General features: G+C 36.7%; 1 long non-coding RNA gene across 1 annotated transcript; it reads left to right on the forward strand.

Moving 5' to 3' along the window:
* Nucleotides 1–1,644: 1,644 nt before the first annotated feature.
* Nucleotides 1,645–6,252, forward strand: LOC121664687. The gene is made up of 3 exons (XR_006016095.1): nucleotides 1,645–1,884; nucleotides 3,092–3,157; nucleotides 5,269–6,252. It is a non-coding gene; the product is annotated as an uncharacterized LOC121664687 (long non-coding RNA).
* Nucleotides 6,253–16,951: the final 10,699 nt, after the last annotated feature.

A 16,951-nucleotide genomic window follows, 5' to 3' on the forward strand; every position in this document is an offset into this window, starting at 1 on the left:
TATGCCAGCACTCTGGGCAGCCTAAGAAGAAATGGAAAAGATGCTGTATTTTCCTGTTGGGGCAGTAATTTTCAGACACTTCAGGACCATGTGTTTACATTGGAAGTAAATTGACCCTTAAGTGTAACTCAGTTACATAATAAAGGATACATAATAAAGGATTGAGATTAGCTTTAATTCTCCTCTCAAGCCTAGTTAAACTTTGGTTAGTTCTGGCACATACTTTGCCTTTTGTTCTACTTCATACATAAAATGTGGGAACTGATAAAAGAACAAATATTGGGGTGGTTGGAAGAAGACCCTGAAAAGTTCTGTTGCAACTTGTTCTTCCTTCCCAAGCAAAGAATGAAAATTTTGTTTGATGGATACTTTTAGTGGAGCATGGATATTTTTTGTTTTCTATGTTGAGTTGACTTCCACATCTTTGAGAACCCTGAATAATTTAATGATCCTAAGAATATTTAAAAAATTAACTCTCTCCTCTCTATGAAAACCTTTTGTTTCTTTCCATTTTCATTCACTTTCTCATTCTTCTTTTCTTGCCCTTTTACTCTTCAGAATAAAACTGCAAAAACTATTTTCGCAGTCTTCAGGAAGAAATTCTCTTCCAATCGATACAAAGTGTGCATGTAGAGTCTCCAGCATTTAGTTAAGAGTCAGCTGTTAAATTCACCTAGGTACCTACAAGTAGGCTTGGTAGAACTGTTATTCCCTCTGCACTGCCCCCTGCCTTGTTTTCACCAAAGCAACTTAATCCACTAAGAGCAAAGTGTTTGAAAAATATGTGAAACAGAAGTTGTCCTGTTGCACCAGTTAATTTTCCCATATTAGTGTATAGTATTGTGGGACCCTGTCAATGATCTCTTATACATTTTCTTGATTCTGTATATTCACTTCTCTTCAAAGCTTTATTTTGTCTTTCCCCCAAACTTGTACATCCCTTTTGTCTTTCTGCTTTTAGGATTCTTTATGCTTAAGAAAAGAAAACAGGTTGTTTTCCTGTCTATTTCTAATTTGAACCAAATGTGGGCTATGTAAGGTGTTCCAAATTAACTGTGATTTTTAAGCTATTTTTTCCACTCAAAAAGCAAGAGCTTTAAGAGTAGTAACTGAGAAAAAATTGAGGTATTGATGTTTTTTCATGAAGTCCAGAAGAGATTGTACAAGCTTAATAAAAATAGGAAAATGTCTTTGTAATAGAAATTAGACCTTTTACCATACGCAAAAGGATATCTGGAGTTATAGCAGTGGCAATCTTTTTGTTTGTTTTTGTTTTTTGTGTTTAGTTTGTTTTAGTTTGGGTTTTGGTTTTGTCCCCAGGGCACAGCAATTTGTAAAAATATTTTAAAAAGCAAATAGCAAACTTTCTCACAAATATCTGTATTAAGCTACTGCAGATATTGACCTAGAGACTGTGATATGAAATTGAAATCTGGTTGAAGAGGTGCTTGATGGAACCTGATATTTTTGAACAGGAAGTGATCTGATACTGTTCTTTTTGTTGCTGATGTAGTTTAATACTTACTAAAAAAGCTTTTTCTATTTTTATTGTGGTGAACTTAATGATGAATTTTCCCATTTACAAGAACACAGGGAAGTTTCTTAGATGGAGAGAAGTGTTTTAACTCTGTTGTACTCAGTACAAGTGACAATTTGCAGAAACTGAGAAACTGGACCAGTACATTAATCAGGTTTTCAGAAGAAACAAATAACTAACCCAAATAACTAACCCAGAGCTTGGTCAAAAACTTTCTATTAAGGGATATTTACAATAATAAAACTTTCTTAAGGTGGACAAAAAGACCCAAAAGAGTTATGAAGCCTTCAATTGCACCTGAAATAGACCCTTGAAAAGCAAATGGTTGGAATGAAATGACCTAACAGGTGAGTTATCTAAATGGTCTCTAAATGATTTTTAAAGGAGGCTTAGGGCTTCTACCTTGTAATTAGAATGAAGGATCTGACCTTTTGGGTCATTGGGTTACATGTATGTAACAAATTAGAAAGTGCTCATGCTGGAGAATAATGGTTATTTCTGGCCATGAGATTGTGTAGATTTTTTAGAGCCAAAACTGTTTGAATTAAAGGTACCAAACTTGGCACACACCAGTGGCGACCAAAAATGCAGTACTACGGCATTTCAAGTGTAATATATTCAAGGAATGTTGATGTTGCCCAAGTATATAGCAGCATATATAAAGGGATATAAGAACATTTGATTTCTTGTAGAGGAACCTACAAGGTAAACCAGACAAGATGCAACTGGTCGTATTATACACAGGTAAAATTTGCATTACCCTCTGCAAGGTCTGAGATGTAACACAAGAAAGCTTTTTCTTGTGGCTTTTTTCAAAGTCTAGATCAAATAAATATTCTGAATTTCTGCTGATATTCTAACAGGGATCAGCTTTAAAATGAAATTAAACCTGTTTAGGAAAAGAATTCCTTGAATATGTTTAAATTTCTTGAATTGGAAGAAGGTACAAAGACTGCATCTTCTTCTGCAATAGGGAGAAAAAGGCTAGAAGCTTGGAAGCCAGTAAATTATGAATATAACAAGACACAAAGTAAGTATAGAAAAGTAGAAAGGTATATTGAAACTTACTAGACAAACCCTTCCTCTCTGGGTACCTGAGAAACGACATTTTCTGAGGATTGAAGATCTATGATGACATAGCGTAGTCACAGAATTTCATGTCTGAATTGTCTTGGGGTTTGCTTGCTAAGATTAGTTTGGAGCTCTGTGTTTTATAAAAAAAATTTGAAAAAGTCATTCTTAGATAGAATGAAGTTTGAAACTAAGTTGCAGAGTTAGTCCGCCTCCCAAGCAGAATTTATCTGAAAACGAGTACATCAGCTGGAAAAGGAAATACTGAGGAACAAGGTGCTTACCTATTGAGTGACAGATAGATAAGACTCAGGATTGATGCCTAATATTTTCTGCTATTTGATGTCTGTAGTAAGAAAGTGGGTAGTACAGAGTAGGTTTAGTAAGGAGTAGTAAGATAGTCTGTGGCAAGAGACAAAGTGACACACCTGACCAGTTTTTGTATATTTTCTCACTTCCAAAATCTTACTGCTTTTATTGAAGTGAAATAGTCCAGGCATTGAAAGAAGCAAATGGAGATTGAAAAGGAGGCAGAAGCATGGTACAAAGGTATGTTGATGCTTACAATGAAGAAGATTGTTTTCTAAGTAAAACTTTATTAGAGAACAGAACTGTTTGAAGTCTGCCCTTCTGTTTCTTGGGTCTACCTCATTCTCACTTTGAAGACCTGGTTCTTAACTCAGAAATTTGTAATGTTCTTAGTCTTTTGGGTTGTGGGAGGTATTTTCTTTCTGTGATTCTGTTTGTTTGTTTATTTGTTGGATTTGTTTGTTTGTGGTCTTAATTTTTTTGTCTTGTTTTAAAATTTTTTTTCTCAGCAAATAACTGTAAATTACTTTAGAAACAGTCAAAATATCAAAATAGTGTGGTTTAAATTCTTTTTACTAGTGCAACTTGAATTTGACGTGTTTATAAAATTTTTCATGCCTTGCAAACTCTTTTTAAGGAGAAGGATATAGGAAATCATCAATTCCACTGTAGAAGGCAAAAAAAATTTTTTTTAATGCCCTTTCCATCCAAAAGGTTTAGACTCCTCTTGGCTGGAGGATCAAAGTAATTGCAGCATGATGGGTAGGGTAAAGGTTAGAAGAACATATGTGAATGAAAGCAAGCTCTGGAAGTGCTAGTGAGATTTATTCTTGCTAATATAATGATTAAGACACTTGTACACTTGCAGCTGCACCATGTATTTCCTGTGAAAATTATTTCATTATCTGAGCATTAATATTCTTAAATTTTTTCTTATTTTATTTCGGTAATTTTGCGTGCAGTATTTCTGAGCTATAAGCAAGAAGCAATATTAGTTGTAGCCTTATATAATAAGGGACATGGCTGGAACTCATAACTCCTCAATCCCTCTGCCCTGTAGGTTTATTAAAGCTCTGTACGGAACTTTGCATCTTATTGACTCCCCTGGGCTAACAGTTTAAACCATGAACTCTTATTATGGGAGATGCAGTCAGAAGGATTTGTAATATCCAGAAAAAAGTAATATAATTTTTTTTGTTAGAAATAGTTGTCTAGATACCCAGATCATAAATATTTTAGAAAAGTGCAAGGACCAGGGCTGCTGTCCTTTTCTGGGTTTTTTTTGCTTGACAATTATACATAGAGATGGCTAATGAAAATGTGACAGTCTACCTAGCCTAATAGTATTTGGGTGGAGCTTTTGCTCTACTGGCATCTCTACATGAGAAAAACCAAGGATTCTCAGCAACTTTGACCAGTATGTTAAAATCTACTATAACTGGAAAGAACAAAGTTGGGGGAAAACCACAACTCTATAATAATTTGTTATATCCTTCTGCCTGAGAACTTGTATTTGTCACTGCATAATTCTTTTATAAACACGGGAGAAGTAGTAGTGAGCTAATATTTCCTGCACTTTGTAGGGCAAAAATATTTAAAAAAATTTTTTAGACTAATAGCATATTGTCTGTAGTGTAATTAAACAAGCATCTTTCTCACTTTAATTAAAAAATTCAGTTCCTTTGTGCCATATAACTATAATACAGACATCCAGGGTCCAACTGTAGAGGGAGAAATTACTATAAAATGCATGGCAAATAACCGGGTCTTATTACTCACTAAAAGCTATGGGGAAGTATGAGATGCTAACTTGAAAAGCTACCTAAAAACCACTGTAAACATTTCAACACTACAGAATTCTTACCCCGAGTCTTCCTGTTTGGAAAATTTACAAAGGTTTATTCCTTATGTCAGAAAGGGTTTTCAGTACCCTTTCAAGTGTACTCCTCACAAAAACATCCTTGAAATGCTTCCTGGATATAAAACTCTTAGTAAGAGGTCTGAAGAAAAAACTGAACTGGCCTAGAGAATAATATCATTGATTTGTTTAAAACTGCTGAAAACCCTTGTTACAAGCAGTGGCTTGCTGTCAATAGTTGGAGTTGTACTTGCATGAACATTTCCAGCTTTGTATATCCATCAATTTACTAGGCTGGTGATCTGGAAGGGAAAGATTCCCTTGTCTTGTGTAGAGCTGCTTTCTGTCCTTTGAAAGATATTTTGGATATTTGTGTGTGTGTGTAAGACATAGGATGAATTAAATATGTGGAAAACCGTAAACCAGCTCCTGCTCTAAGTCACCTACTTTGGCAATTGGACATAAAATGTTATTTACTTTTTTTTTGAGTTAGGCCAGGTATGACTTCTGATTTGAAGAGGAGGTAAATGCTGAAGGAAGAGTCCAAAAAGTCAGCATGAAATTAGGTGTTTGCAGGCAAGGCCAAAGACAGCAGAGGAAGGAGTGAGAAAGGAGCTAATGAGAGCACCTTTTACTTCCCAGATCTGGATTTTCAGCAAACTACAGAAGACTTTAAGGGGCTAGGAGTACAAGCCGAGAAACTCCAAGGACAAAGCTGAGAGAAATCTCCATCTAGTGCCAAGAAGCTTTTAGAATTTTGACTCTTTGGCCCAGATCTCCACCTGGTGTTAATTCCACTGAAATCAGAGGAATTATGCAAGGATCTGGGACTTCATGTGAGAAAGATTTATAATTGCAGTTTTGAAAATGAGCATGAGTTCACAGAAACAGAGCATGTCTAGACAAATGGATAACTATAAGAAGCTAGTTATTGTATTGTACTGTAATGTTTACTGTTGCTTGATGTTGTCAGGGTAACTGCTTTAATTAAGTACCTCTGAATTCCCTCTAATCTTTACCTTATTCTCAACTGCGTGAAGATAAACCTTTTATTGTAGTATATGTGTCAATCCTTGAAGGCATACAAGAGAAGATACTGCTACCTAAAGCATTTGTGAGTGTATCAGTAGTTTCTGTGCTTGTTAGAGCTATGCTAGGTCTTTGCAAATGGCTGTTAATTTATCCAAAGTAACATGTGAAAATACATTAATGCATTAAAATGATGTTTGAACAAAAACATGCAACCAAACTTTCCTGAATTTGTGTTATTTACTGTATAATTTAAAGTTTTTGTTGTAGCTTTTCTCTCGTCCTGGGTTTTTCTTACCACACATAGCAAACAGAGCACACTCTGTTACCTTGATAAAAAGAATGTGTCAGTATTTTTATGCTCTACAGACAACTTTGGTGGTGGGTTATTTTTGTTGTGGTCCCAACCCTCCCCCCCCTCCCCCCCGCCTCTGTTGCAGCTAATTAAATAATTAAATAAATTTTGTTTTCCTCACTAGTGACATTACATTTTGACTAATCCATGCTGTGGGTGTCTTCTGGGACTTGCTTTGGATCTTGACTTCACCTTGTCTTTTACCCTTTTTAAAAATATGTTCTTGCCCGTTTTCTACTCTCTGCATAATGCATTCAAATGTATTCTTGATTAATATTAGACGAGTCAAAATGTTTATATGCATGACAACTTCACCTTCCGGTGTAGATTAAGTTTGTTTACTTAAAATGTAATAGTTAAATTTTTCCAATGTATTTGACTAAATTACTTTGATTCTTGATTGAAAAGAAGTTGTAAATAGAAGCTACTAATTATTATTAAATTTTTGTAAAAGCACGTTTTTCCCAGGGTAGAATGCTATCAGGAAGGGAATTACACTATCCTTCAAGGGTGATTCTCAAACTTAGTATTTTCATTAATTTATCGTTAATGGATCACTAATGTCTCCATTATTCTCATCTTGTATCACACAGAAAAAAATTAGATGAGACCTGTACTACGGTCAGAAAATGGGGAAGTTTGACTTACTGATAATTGGCTTAACTGCTAGACTCACTTATAAAGCTGTGAAATAAAAAAAGGGAATTAAATTCCCAAGCCTGATGCAGTATTGAAATATTTTTCTACTTTAGGCATTTCAAGTGTTTGTGATGAAATGATGACTTATTACCGTTGAGCAAACAAGCACTCATCGTACTTATTTTATCTAGACTTTTAAACTTTTTCAGAGTGATTGATTCAGGTGTCAGTCAGAGATGGTTAGGGGCTGCTTTTGACAGCTAAGAATAGCAGAAACTCCTATGATATTTATTTATGTATGTGAAAATCAGAAGTTATGTGGTGTCCTTCAAGGGAGCAGAGGCTGTGATGGATTTCCTAGGGGCTGCCAGCTCTGCAGACTAAAAACTTGACTGAAAACCTGGAAATTCTGAAGAAACCTACCTCACTCTGATTCTTGTGATTGTGCCAGGGCTGCATTGTGGATGTGGCAGACACAGGTGCTGTGTGAGCAGCAGAGCAGGTTACACACCCTGAAGGACCTGTGCTGCTTCTTGTTGCAGAACTTTTGAGCAACTCTATAAACAGCAGACAACATCACTGTACTTTTTATACTTTACAGCGATGATATTTTCGTTGTACCTTGGAATGCCAGTTCATGAGGGTCAGAAGGCAGATAATCAGTCTGGGCTGTCAGTCTTCGGACAGAAAATAGTCAGGTTTCGATTTTTAGGACATAACACTGGAGAATTTCACCTTGGGCACTGTGGAGCCAAAGGACAGCGCCCTTAGCTCTTCTGGCTGCTGCTATCTCTCCATTCTTACCATTGTTCTTTGATAAAAACTTAAATTTTGTAACAGCAGAAGGAATTGAAGAAAAGTGCAATGAACATTTTGTACAGTTTAAAAGAAGAAAAACACAGCATATTTGTAATATTAAAAATTAAAATAAAATCTTAGTCCATATTTCTGTGTTTTGTTATTTTTTGAGTGTCTAAATTAAGAACTATATAAATAAAAATGAAATGGGAAAGTAGTGGATCTCTTTGAGATTATAAAGATCCCTCTTCTCTGTATGATGATGCACATTTATTTATTTGATAATCTTCAGTAAGAACTGGGTTTTTTTAGACCATTAGAGCTAGTGTCATTGTTTCACTGGGCAGAGTATAAAATACTATGTATTGCAAATAACAAGTAATTTGCATGGGAATTAATATCCGACTACATAACCTTTATTTTTCATACTAAAAACACATACTCCTGCCACTGAAATTGAACTTGGCTATATGAGAAGATAATTTCTGTAAGGGTAATATCCTTATATACACTTTCAGGTGCACATAAATACATGCTCTGTCTAAAGGTTTCAGAATATTCAGCTGACAATTAAATTTTCAGGTCTAGAACACCAAACAGAGGTAAAGAGTGAAAACTTTTTATTGTTTCAGATTGAGATTATGCAAGTTGGTCTTGTTGTGATAGACCAAGGCACTATCTGACTATCTGAGGCATTTTATTATTACAAGTGAAAAAAAACCCTAAATAAATGTATAAGCCATTATCTAGCTAGAAGGACCAGCTTTTTTCTATATCTTTTGTCCATCAGCAGCACTATGCAAATTCTAGAGAAAAGACTCAGACTATAGCCTATGTTCTGCCTTCTCAAAGTACTCTGAAATTTATAATCTTGAAGGTATCATTATTATAATAATCTGAAGGATTTATATTATAAAAATGTAGAAGATATCTGAAAACTCAGTTAAGTGATAATGAAATTTTTCTTTAAAATAGGAAATTACAATGGCATATGTAAATATTTTCAGGAGATGGGCATGCTTAAAAATGGCCCCTTTAGTGCTGTGTTGGATATTTTAAGCGTGAAAAATTGGCATATTCATACCAAGGTTTGGTTTTGTTTTGGTGTCTTATGCTAGTCTTCTAAAGAATCCTGAGGTTCAGAGCATACCCAAAGCACAGTTTTCTTAGGTGCTGCAGAACAAAGAAATAAATTGGTGACTTTCTCCACATCGACAATATGTGACGATATTTTTTAATGTAAGTTACTTTATAATGTAAGAGGCCCCATGAGTGTTATAACTCACAGCAGACTTAGAGATCTGAAACAATGAGAGTAGAGACTTGCTTACAACACAGCTTTCTGAGACATTACTAAAATGGCAAATATTTACATAGCTTTCTGCAAATGAAGGGTCATCCTAAAAGAAGCACCATCACTGGGTAAATCCAGGAAGGCCACACAGAACTCTATAATCCTACCTGTCTAGAGGAGGTCTTTATAATAAAATAGAGTCTCAGTAAAAGACTTCAAATCAGCAAAATTGTTGCAAAGTTCCTAATAGTTTGGTTTTCCCTGACCCTTTTCTGTTCCATCAACTAATATTTGCAAAGAATATACTCTGGAATTATTCTTCCTGTTGAGTTTTGCATCTTCTGTGGAATTAGTAATGCTGTTAAAAACAAAGATAAAGGATTGTGTAGCCATTTGGGTAGAATTTAGCTAGATTTCTTTACACCAGGTGCAGTTATTCTGATGATGGCAGTACCTCTAAAAATATAAGGTCAGGTGTTTGTGAAGTATTTTCTTTCATACGCTGTTGCCCAGGCTGGAATAGCTCTCTGCTCTATTCATACATACGACATGTAAATAATGCTATGGAAATAATGCAATCAATGCAGACGTGGGTAGAGATGTGGGGAAACCCTGGTGCTGAGAGCACTGATATTCTGGTTTTCTTTGCTTACTTTTTGCAACCTCTGGATTTTTCCAACACCCATTCTCTTTTTTAGGACACTGCAACAAACTTGCAGCTCCTTCTTCCAGAATAGCAGAAAGGAATGTTTGCAGCTGCTATGTCTTGCTTTCCATTAGTTACAATGATATCTGAAAAGTCTACCTCACAAGAACAAATCAGGTGAATTATGATTTTCAGGTATAGTGGTAGTGTGTGGACCAGGGAAAGGAGAATTGGAAAAGGCAGATGAAAGGGCAGGGAGTGAAAGATGGGACAGCAGCTGCAACGGAAGCAACACTGGCTGTGCTAATAAGTGGCACTGACACAGAAAGGGGAACACAGGCCCTGTGTAAGTTTAGGTTGGAAATATATAGAAAGGATCCATAATTTAAAGGATTAAGCTCCTTGAATGGCCTTCTGATAAAAATAGCTGGGGCAATGGGTAAGTCCTAAAATGAGGTTCAGTAAGCCTATGAAAGGGATTAGGTGATGATAGGGGAGTGGAGTTGATGACCCAAGAGATTAATTCATTCCCAATGCCCCTCACACTTTTTTCAAGGGATGGTTTGACTGAAGATTTAGTGCATCACTGAGTCTCATTTTATTTTGAAGAGTAAATGTCATGTTCAGCCACTAGCACAGTAGATTTTCTTAAAAGTACTCTTGAAAGAAGTGGTTTAGATTCCTTAAAATGTTCTTGCTACAGTGCAGATTAATCTGGTATTGATTAATCTCACATCTTTTGCACTCCCAAGAAAGTTATCAGAGAGAAGGCAAGTATGGATAAATTGAAAAAGCTATTTTCACCAATGATTTCGCACATATATGGAGAAGTTAGCTGTATGCACAGGCCTCAGGAGGTCAGAGTAAAGCAATCCTATCAGTTATAAAACAATAGAGTATATTTTTTTCCCTTGTTGTGGCATCATTTTGAACAATATTAGTCTGTTTCATGCCAGCAATGGGAGACCAGCAGTCCTCTGATGTAATATTACTTCATCTTTGATGTGGGACATCACACTCATGGTAAATTTTAGAGGTCTGCAAAGCTCCTTCTGTCTCAAGTTGTTTTGTCTGCTTAGGAGATACAAAAATGTGTGTTTAAATAGCTTGCAATTATATGGATACTTGTAATTGTCAGGAATAACTGGGAAATTAGATTGTTTGTCATCCAATTTTTTTTCCTTGCATTTTGCAAAGATTACCACCTTATTCCTTATGACTCTTCACATAATATCTGCGGGGTCTTCATCAAATGCAGTTCTTAGTTTAGTGAAACCACAATGTAACCTTTTCATGCCACTGGACTCCACCGAGGAGAGATGCAGAATAAGGAGGCTTCTAGAGCAACATGTGTAGTAACAAAATCTCATATTAATCTGACACCTGAGTATCTGTGGCTAGAGCAATGATGCACTTGAATTTGATTGGAAGCTGAAGACATGTATCACAGTCTGCATTATAAAAGCAAATAATATTCCTGGTTCTGTGGGGCACTCATAATAAGAACAAACATAAGCAGCATAAAAACACTCATTACGTTGAAGCAATCTTATCTTCTGCTACACTATTTTACTCTGTGGTTACCCATTTTTGAGCAGACTGAATTAAGGTAGGAATCCCATGTGTAGCTGTTTTGTATTTCCATTTTATGGTAATTTACTTCTCAGTTATTTGCAGTTAACTGAAACCTATTGGGAGTTAGGCACACATACCCAACATTTGGAGTGGAATATGGATTTTTCTCCCAGTCCATATATTTTTACCCTGACTGTCAGACAGGGAAGACAATGAGCAGGGTTGGAGGAGGGGACTACTTTTAAAATTGATTACAACCCAGAAGATGAATACATTATAACAAAGTTGCTGCATATCTAACTAACTAAAATAGTGTGGTTTCGTCAGTGAACTTTCTTTCCAAACTGATCTATTCACATATACACACACACAGAGGAAGGGGGTGGGAGCTGATGGAGTTTTAACTGCCTTCAATTTGTTAGAAATTACTAACTTGATTTACATTAATGGAGAGAAAAATCCAGAAGTGTCTGCCTGACTGGGGCTTTGCATAATTTAGATTTTCTTGTTAATTGTTTCTGCCAACTGTTTATGGGGTAACATTTTTGTCATTTTGAACAACTGACTTTGTACAGGCTGTCTTTTTGAGAACTTGAAGGTCATTTAATCTTTGCCACAGCTCAGTTTATGCCATAAAGATAATTTATTTTGTTTTCTGTTTTAAAACTAACACACAGACACACACACACACACACACACACATGCTGCCTTGCACACTACTAGCTAGAAAAATTTTTGGATAATTCAGATCCTGATAATTTCACAAGGAGATCTTCAGAATTTATAGTCTTACTTGACATTCTGCTGATTTTTTTTTCAAGACTTTTTTCATCTCTTATTTTTGAAACTTGATTTACTACCATCTTGTTTGTACCACTGTATGTTTTTATTTCTGTTAAAGGATGCTGACCTAGCTGAGCTCTTTCTGAAGGAGCCATTTGGGGTATTGCTTAACCAGAGCAATAAAGATCTTGGTTCAAGCTGGTGAACATTAATTTCTTTGGTTACACACAATACATCTTATTTGTGTGCTTCACTGAACAGACTTATCATAGTTTCTTATTATTGTAATGTAAAGCAGTAATGTTCAGAAGATGTTTCAGAGTTATAGAGGGATTTTGAGCACTTTGGGCTAGTTCACCTCTTCTCCTCACCTGCTGGTTGTGAGTAACAAGCCCGAAAAGCTGTGGGAAGCACAAGCATGTCTCTGTACTGTTTTTGGCCCTGCAAGCCTTCCCCTTCTTGTATGACATGCATTGAGGAAGGTGCTTAGGAAGAAGAATCAGTCGTGGTCTCTTTGCACCTAGAGACAGCCCAGATAGGACTGTCCATCTGGATATTGAAACCAGTGTGGTGGTGTTAGTACAGTTCTGCACAAGACAGGCCAACACAGCCTCCTTGCAGCACCTATGAAATTATACTGTAGTCATTGTCTGTTATCTCCAACTCTGCTTTAACAGAGAAAAATGTGTTTTCTTATTCTGAGTTTGTCTTGTGGTGCACTGGTATGTCCTATTTAGCCCTTTGAGGTACAAGAAGCATTCCACATTTTCTGTAAGAGATAAAATTATGGAGGCTGATACAACAGCCGAAAGAAGGTGAGGCTGCCTCAGCTCTGTGTCTCCTGGCTCAGCCAGCAGTGAGGCTGAAAGTGTCCTTCTGCCAGATGCATGTACACAGAACAGTTGCGCAGACCAGGCGTACACAGATATATGTGCCTGACCATACGCGTCACAGGCATACACACTTAGCACTCACATGAACTCAAACAGCACCAGGGCCCTCTTGCTGCTACCCCCTCTGTCTGAAGAGGATGGTGAGACTATACATAGACACAATGTGGATCCCTACACCAGCCGACCCTGGATCCCAGTCTTGCCAGATGCTGGCACTTGGGTGTAGAAGACACTGAGGCCACAGGTCCTCTCCTGTTGCTGGTACAGATTATCTTATTCCTTGCCTTGCCCCAAGGTGCTGAGGACTCCCCTTGTCCATGCCTGAGTGAGTTTCTCTCCTGGAACAGTCATGGGAGAAGTCTCGCCGGGGTGTCCATCCGTCCCTCTGGAAACTTTGGATTGCAACTTGTCTTTGTATCTCTGCACGCCTCTGTGCAGACATTGAGGGGACTGAAGGCTTCCATACAGAGGTGCCTGGGATTAACCTGGCAACACATTACCAGAGATCTGACTCCTGCCATTGTCTCTGTGCTACTTGTGGCTATGTAGACCAGCTTTTGTCACATACCTTCACAGTCTGTCCTGTCAAGCTCCCCCTAAGCAATCTCTACACTTTATTTACCACTGTATTTTCAGTCAGAAACTGAGCCCAAATTAGTTAAACATAACGAATACTGAGAGCAACGTCTTAAGATATGGACCATGTGCAGCTTAGCTCCTCCTGCTTTGGAGACCAGAAGCTCTTGGGTGGAAAGTGACAGGCACTGTGGCTGAATATGACCACAGAAGTTACATGTGTGCATGATTCAATTAATTACTCACTGAGGAATGTTGGTAAGGGACCAGGAAAAAAACCCAAGGTAAGCTTGTTCTCACACAGATGTAAGGCCACTTCAGCCTCCATCCAGCTGGGGACCACTGTCCCCACTGCAACAGTTTTAAAAACACACATGAACATTGGAAGCATTTTTTCCAGTCTGAGCATCGGGGGGACATGGTTTGAGCATCACTGGTGAGAAAAATTGTCCCACAACAATGTAAGGGTGCATGGCATGCCAAGGCTTTCTGATGGGACCTCTGGATGCTAACCAAATTCATGGGCTCATGAATAATGCAGCTGACAGTAGAATATGTGCTGTCAGTGAAATTGTTGGCGGTGATCACTAGGTCTACCATATTGCATCTTCTTGTCCACTTCTGCTCTTTCTATTTAAATCCTTTCCTTCAGGGTATGGCATTCACTGTGTTTACTAATGTCTAATTAGATTAAGTTGATTGAAAAAAATTAATGTCAACTAAGCTGTTTGATTGCGGCCACATTTTTTTTCCCTTTTCTCTCTCTCTCTTTTTGTTTTGATTTGGTTAGGTTTATTGTTGTTTTTTTGTGGTGTTTGGTTTGCATTTTTTGCTGATGTTGTTGTTTTGGGGTTTTCTTTTTATTGTTGCTGTTTGGTTGGTTTTTTGGTAGTTTTTTTGGGTTTTTTTTTTTGTTTGTTTGGTTTTTTTTGTTTGTTTTGTTTTGTTTGTTTGTTTGTTTGTTTTTTTGTTTAGTTAAAACTGTCTCTTTAGGCAAAAAAAAGAATATCCCAACAGCTACTGTCACTGTTAAGGCCCTTCTCCACCATCTGTGGCTCTTAGCTTATGCAATCCTGCATTTGTGCTGCCTGTCATGCATCATCTTTTTGCAAAAACCTGCCACTTCTTTTCTCCAAAGGCAGAAAGGTGTCTACACTGTGTCAAGCTCCACTTTGGGTGGCTGAAGCAGGAGAAACCCTGGGAAGATTTCACAACAAATGAAAGTTGCAGTACCTGGTCCTGGACGCAGCATTTGCCATTACATAAATGCTCCTGAGAAACAGTTATTCACTTCCTGCAGCACATTTATGTGCTGGTTTTTGGCTTTTCTCTCTTTACTATTACCTGTCATATACATTGTATAACATGAAACATAACTGTGTCTGATTCCCATACGTATTTCAGCGGGAAAAATCTACATTGCTTTTTAAATTTGAATTCTTCTGCCATGTCCTTATATTGAATAATGACTTCAAACCTGTCAGCTCAATTAGAGGTATACATTTTATGTCTTCTGTATGATAGCAAGCAGCAAATATTAGAGGAATATATTAAAACCAAATAAATTTACCTCTAACACATTTCTGTAATCCTATGAAAGGCTGTCTTCTTTCTTGGTCGTATTTTGGAGGCCTGTTTTATTTTCCATATCATGCCAGCAAAAAGGTAATATAATAGTATCTCTTAATGGGCATAAGTCTCCCTCCCTCAACAGCTTTATAGCTGTAGAGAAGCATTACATTTCACTGTGATGGAGTTACCCCCAAATTCATAAAAGTCAAAAGAAACCCACAGCTGAAGCCATCATTCCATGATAGGTCTGAGCAAGAAGGCATTCATGTGGGATCAAAGAGGATTCACAGTGAAAAGTGAGATCAAATTATTACAGCCTTTCAAATAATAAGACAAAAATGTTTTGGACTTAATGATAATTCCAAATTCCATAGACAATTTTTAGAGTTTAACCTGGTTTCCTTGGACATGAATAAAACTCAGAAGGTGAGGAATTCTTGCAAGAAAAACAGGCTTCAACTCACTGTCCTGCTCTGTCATTTTTACACAAAAAGTGGAGAGAGAGCATGATTAACTTCATGGCAAAAAAACCCACCCCAAAACCAAAACCAAAACAAACAAAAAAAGCCTCATTTCCCTCTTGATGGAAGGTTATTTTTGTTTTTATTTTTCATTTTTCACTATGAAAGTAGTGCTTATGACTAGGTGTAAAGGAAATCAGGAAATGCACTTTTGAATATATACTAATAAAGGTGTTATTCCAGCAGTACAATTACTTTTGCTCTGAAGAGTGGCATATAATAAGGAAAATATTTTTGTGTATTTCCAGGGACACATATATGACTAAAGTTGATTATGAACATAAAATCACAAATTTTTTTATCAGAAACTCTCATTCGAATTTTCAGACAGAATTTTTCATTTCTTCCCTTGAAGTTGAAGATGATTTTCTCATCATCCTCACATGATACAGATCAACAGGGGACTCAGCACTATTAAAGGAGATCTTTAGAATGAAATCAGCTGTGGAATGTTTTACAAACGTGGTTCAGTAAACTCCATATAATTTCAAAAAGAAAATGGTGCATAGAGAACTATCTGGGGAATTACCATAAATACCGTGTTTCACTTGGATTCATACACGAAGCACCTCTGGGAGAGTAAGACACTTTTCAAACAGCCTATGAAAAAAACACATATTTTCCTGGAGTCCTAAAGCACAAAATTTGCGTATTAATAGAAGATTAAAATGCCCATCAAGTATTTTTTAGGTGTTGCTATCTCTTGTGTATTGCTCTTCACATAAACATTCTCCAAAAAACCAGAAACTCCTTCAACTCTGCTTAATGCATTGAAACACTAAAGTTTCATATTACAATAGCATACAGTATTTTTGTATTTTAATCCTTTTGAGAAGTTGCTCCCTGATTTTTGTACTTTCCTTTATTTGTACTTCATTCCTCTGCAAGATGTACCTGTCTTTTTAAGCAGGGCCTAAATATTTATTAAAGGCTAATTTCTAAGTGGGTTTTGGGTCCCATCAAAATCGTGCTTTAGACACGAATCTCACGAATCTATTCAATTTTAAATTTTAGAATCAACAATTAAAAACACCTGAAGTGATAACCTATTGTTTGGCTATGTCCAAAAGGTGTCTTATTATCTGGAGTGCCCAACCAGCAGTAAAAAACAGTGTTTAAGCAAGCTAAGGGAAGGAAGTATGGAGTAGATCAGTAGAACTTGAAACTTGGTCATGAAAAGGCACAGCAGATAATATTTCAAAGTATGTTGAGTTTTAGGGAGCTGCTAATGTTACTGTGCACTTCACTGTGAACATGACAATTGTATACAAATGCACTTAAAAGATTATTTATAATAATCTCTAAGGGTCTAGGTGATGCTACAACTGAAACTTTTCCTAAAGAAGTATGTCAGAGAGAAACAGGCCATGGTAGTGTTGCCCTGCGTGGATTTCTATACAGAATGAGGGAGTTGTTCAGATAGGCCTATCTTTTCTCAGTGCAGATGTTAACTAAAAAGCCCTTTAAATTTATCAGTAAACATGATGAAACAAAA

The sequence above is a fragment of the Corvus kubaryi genome, unplaced genomic scaffold (assembly GCF_017639235.1).
Source record: "Corvus kubaryi isolate FWS band 111438036 unplaced genomic scaffold, C.kubaryi_AGA036_p1.0 37302, whole genome shotgun sequence".
Classification (NCBI taxonomy): Eukaryota; Metazoa; Chordata; class Aves; order Passeriformes; family Corvidae; genus Corvus; species Corvus kubaryi.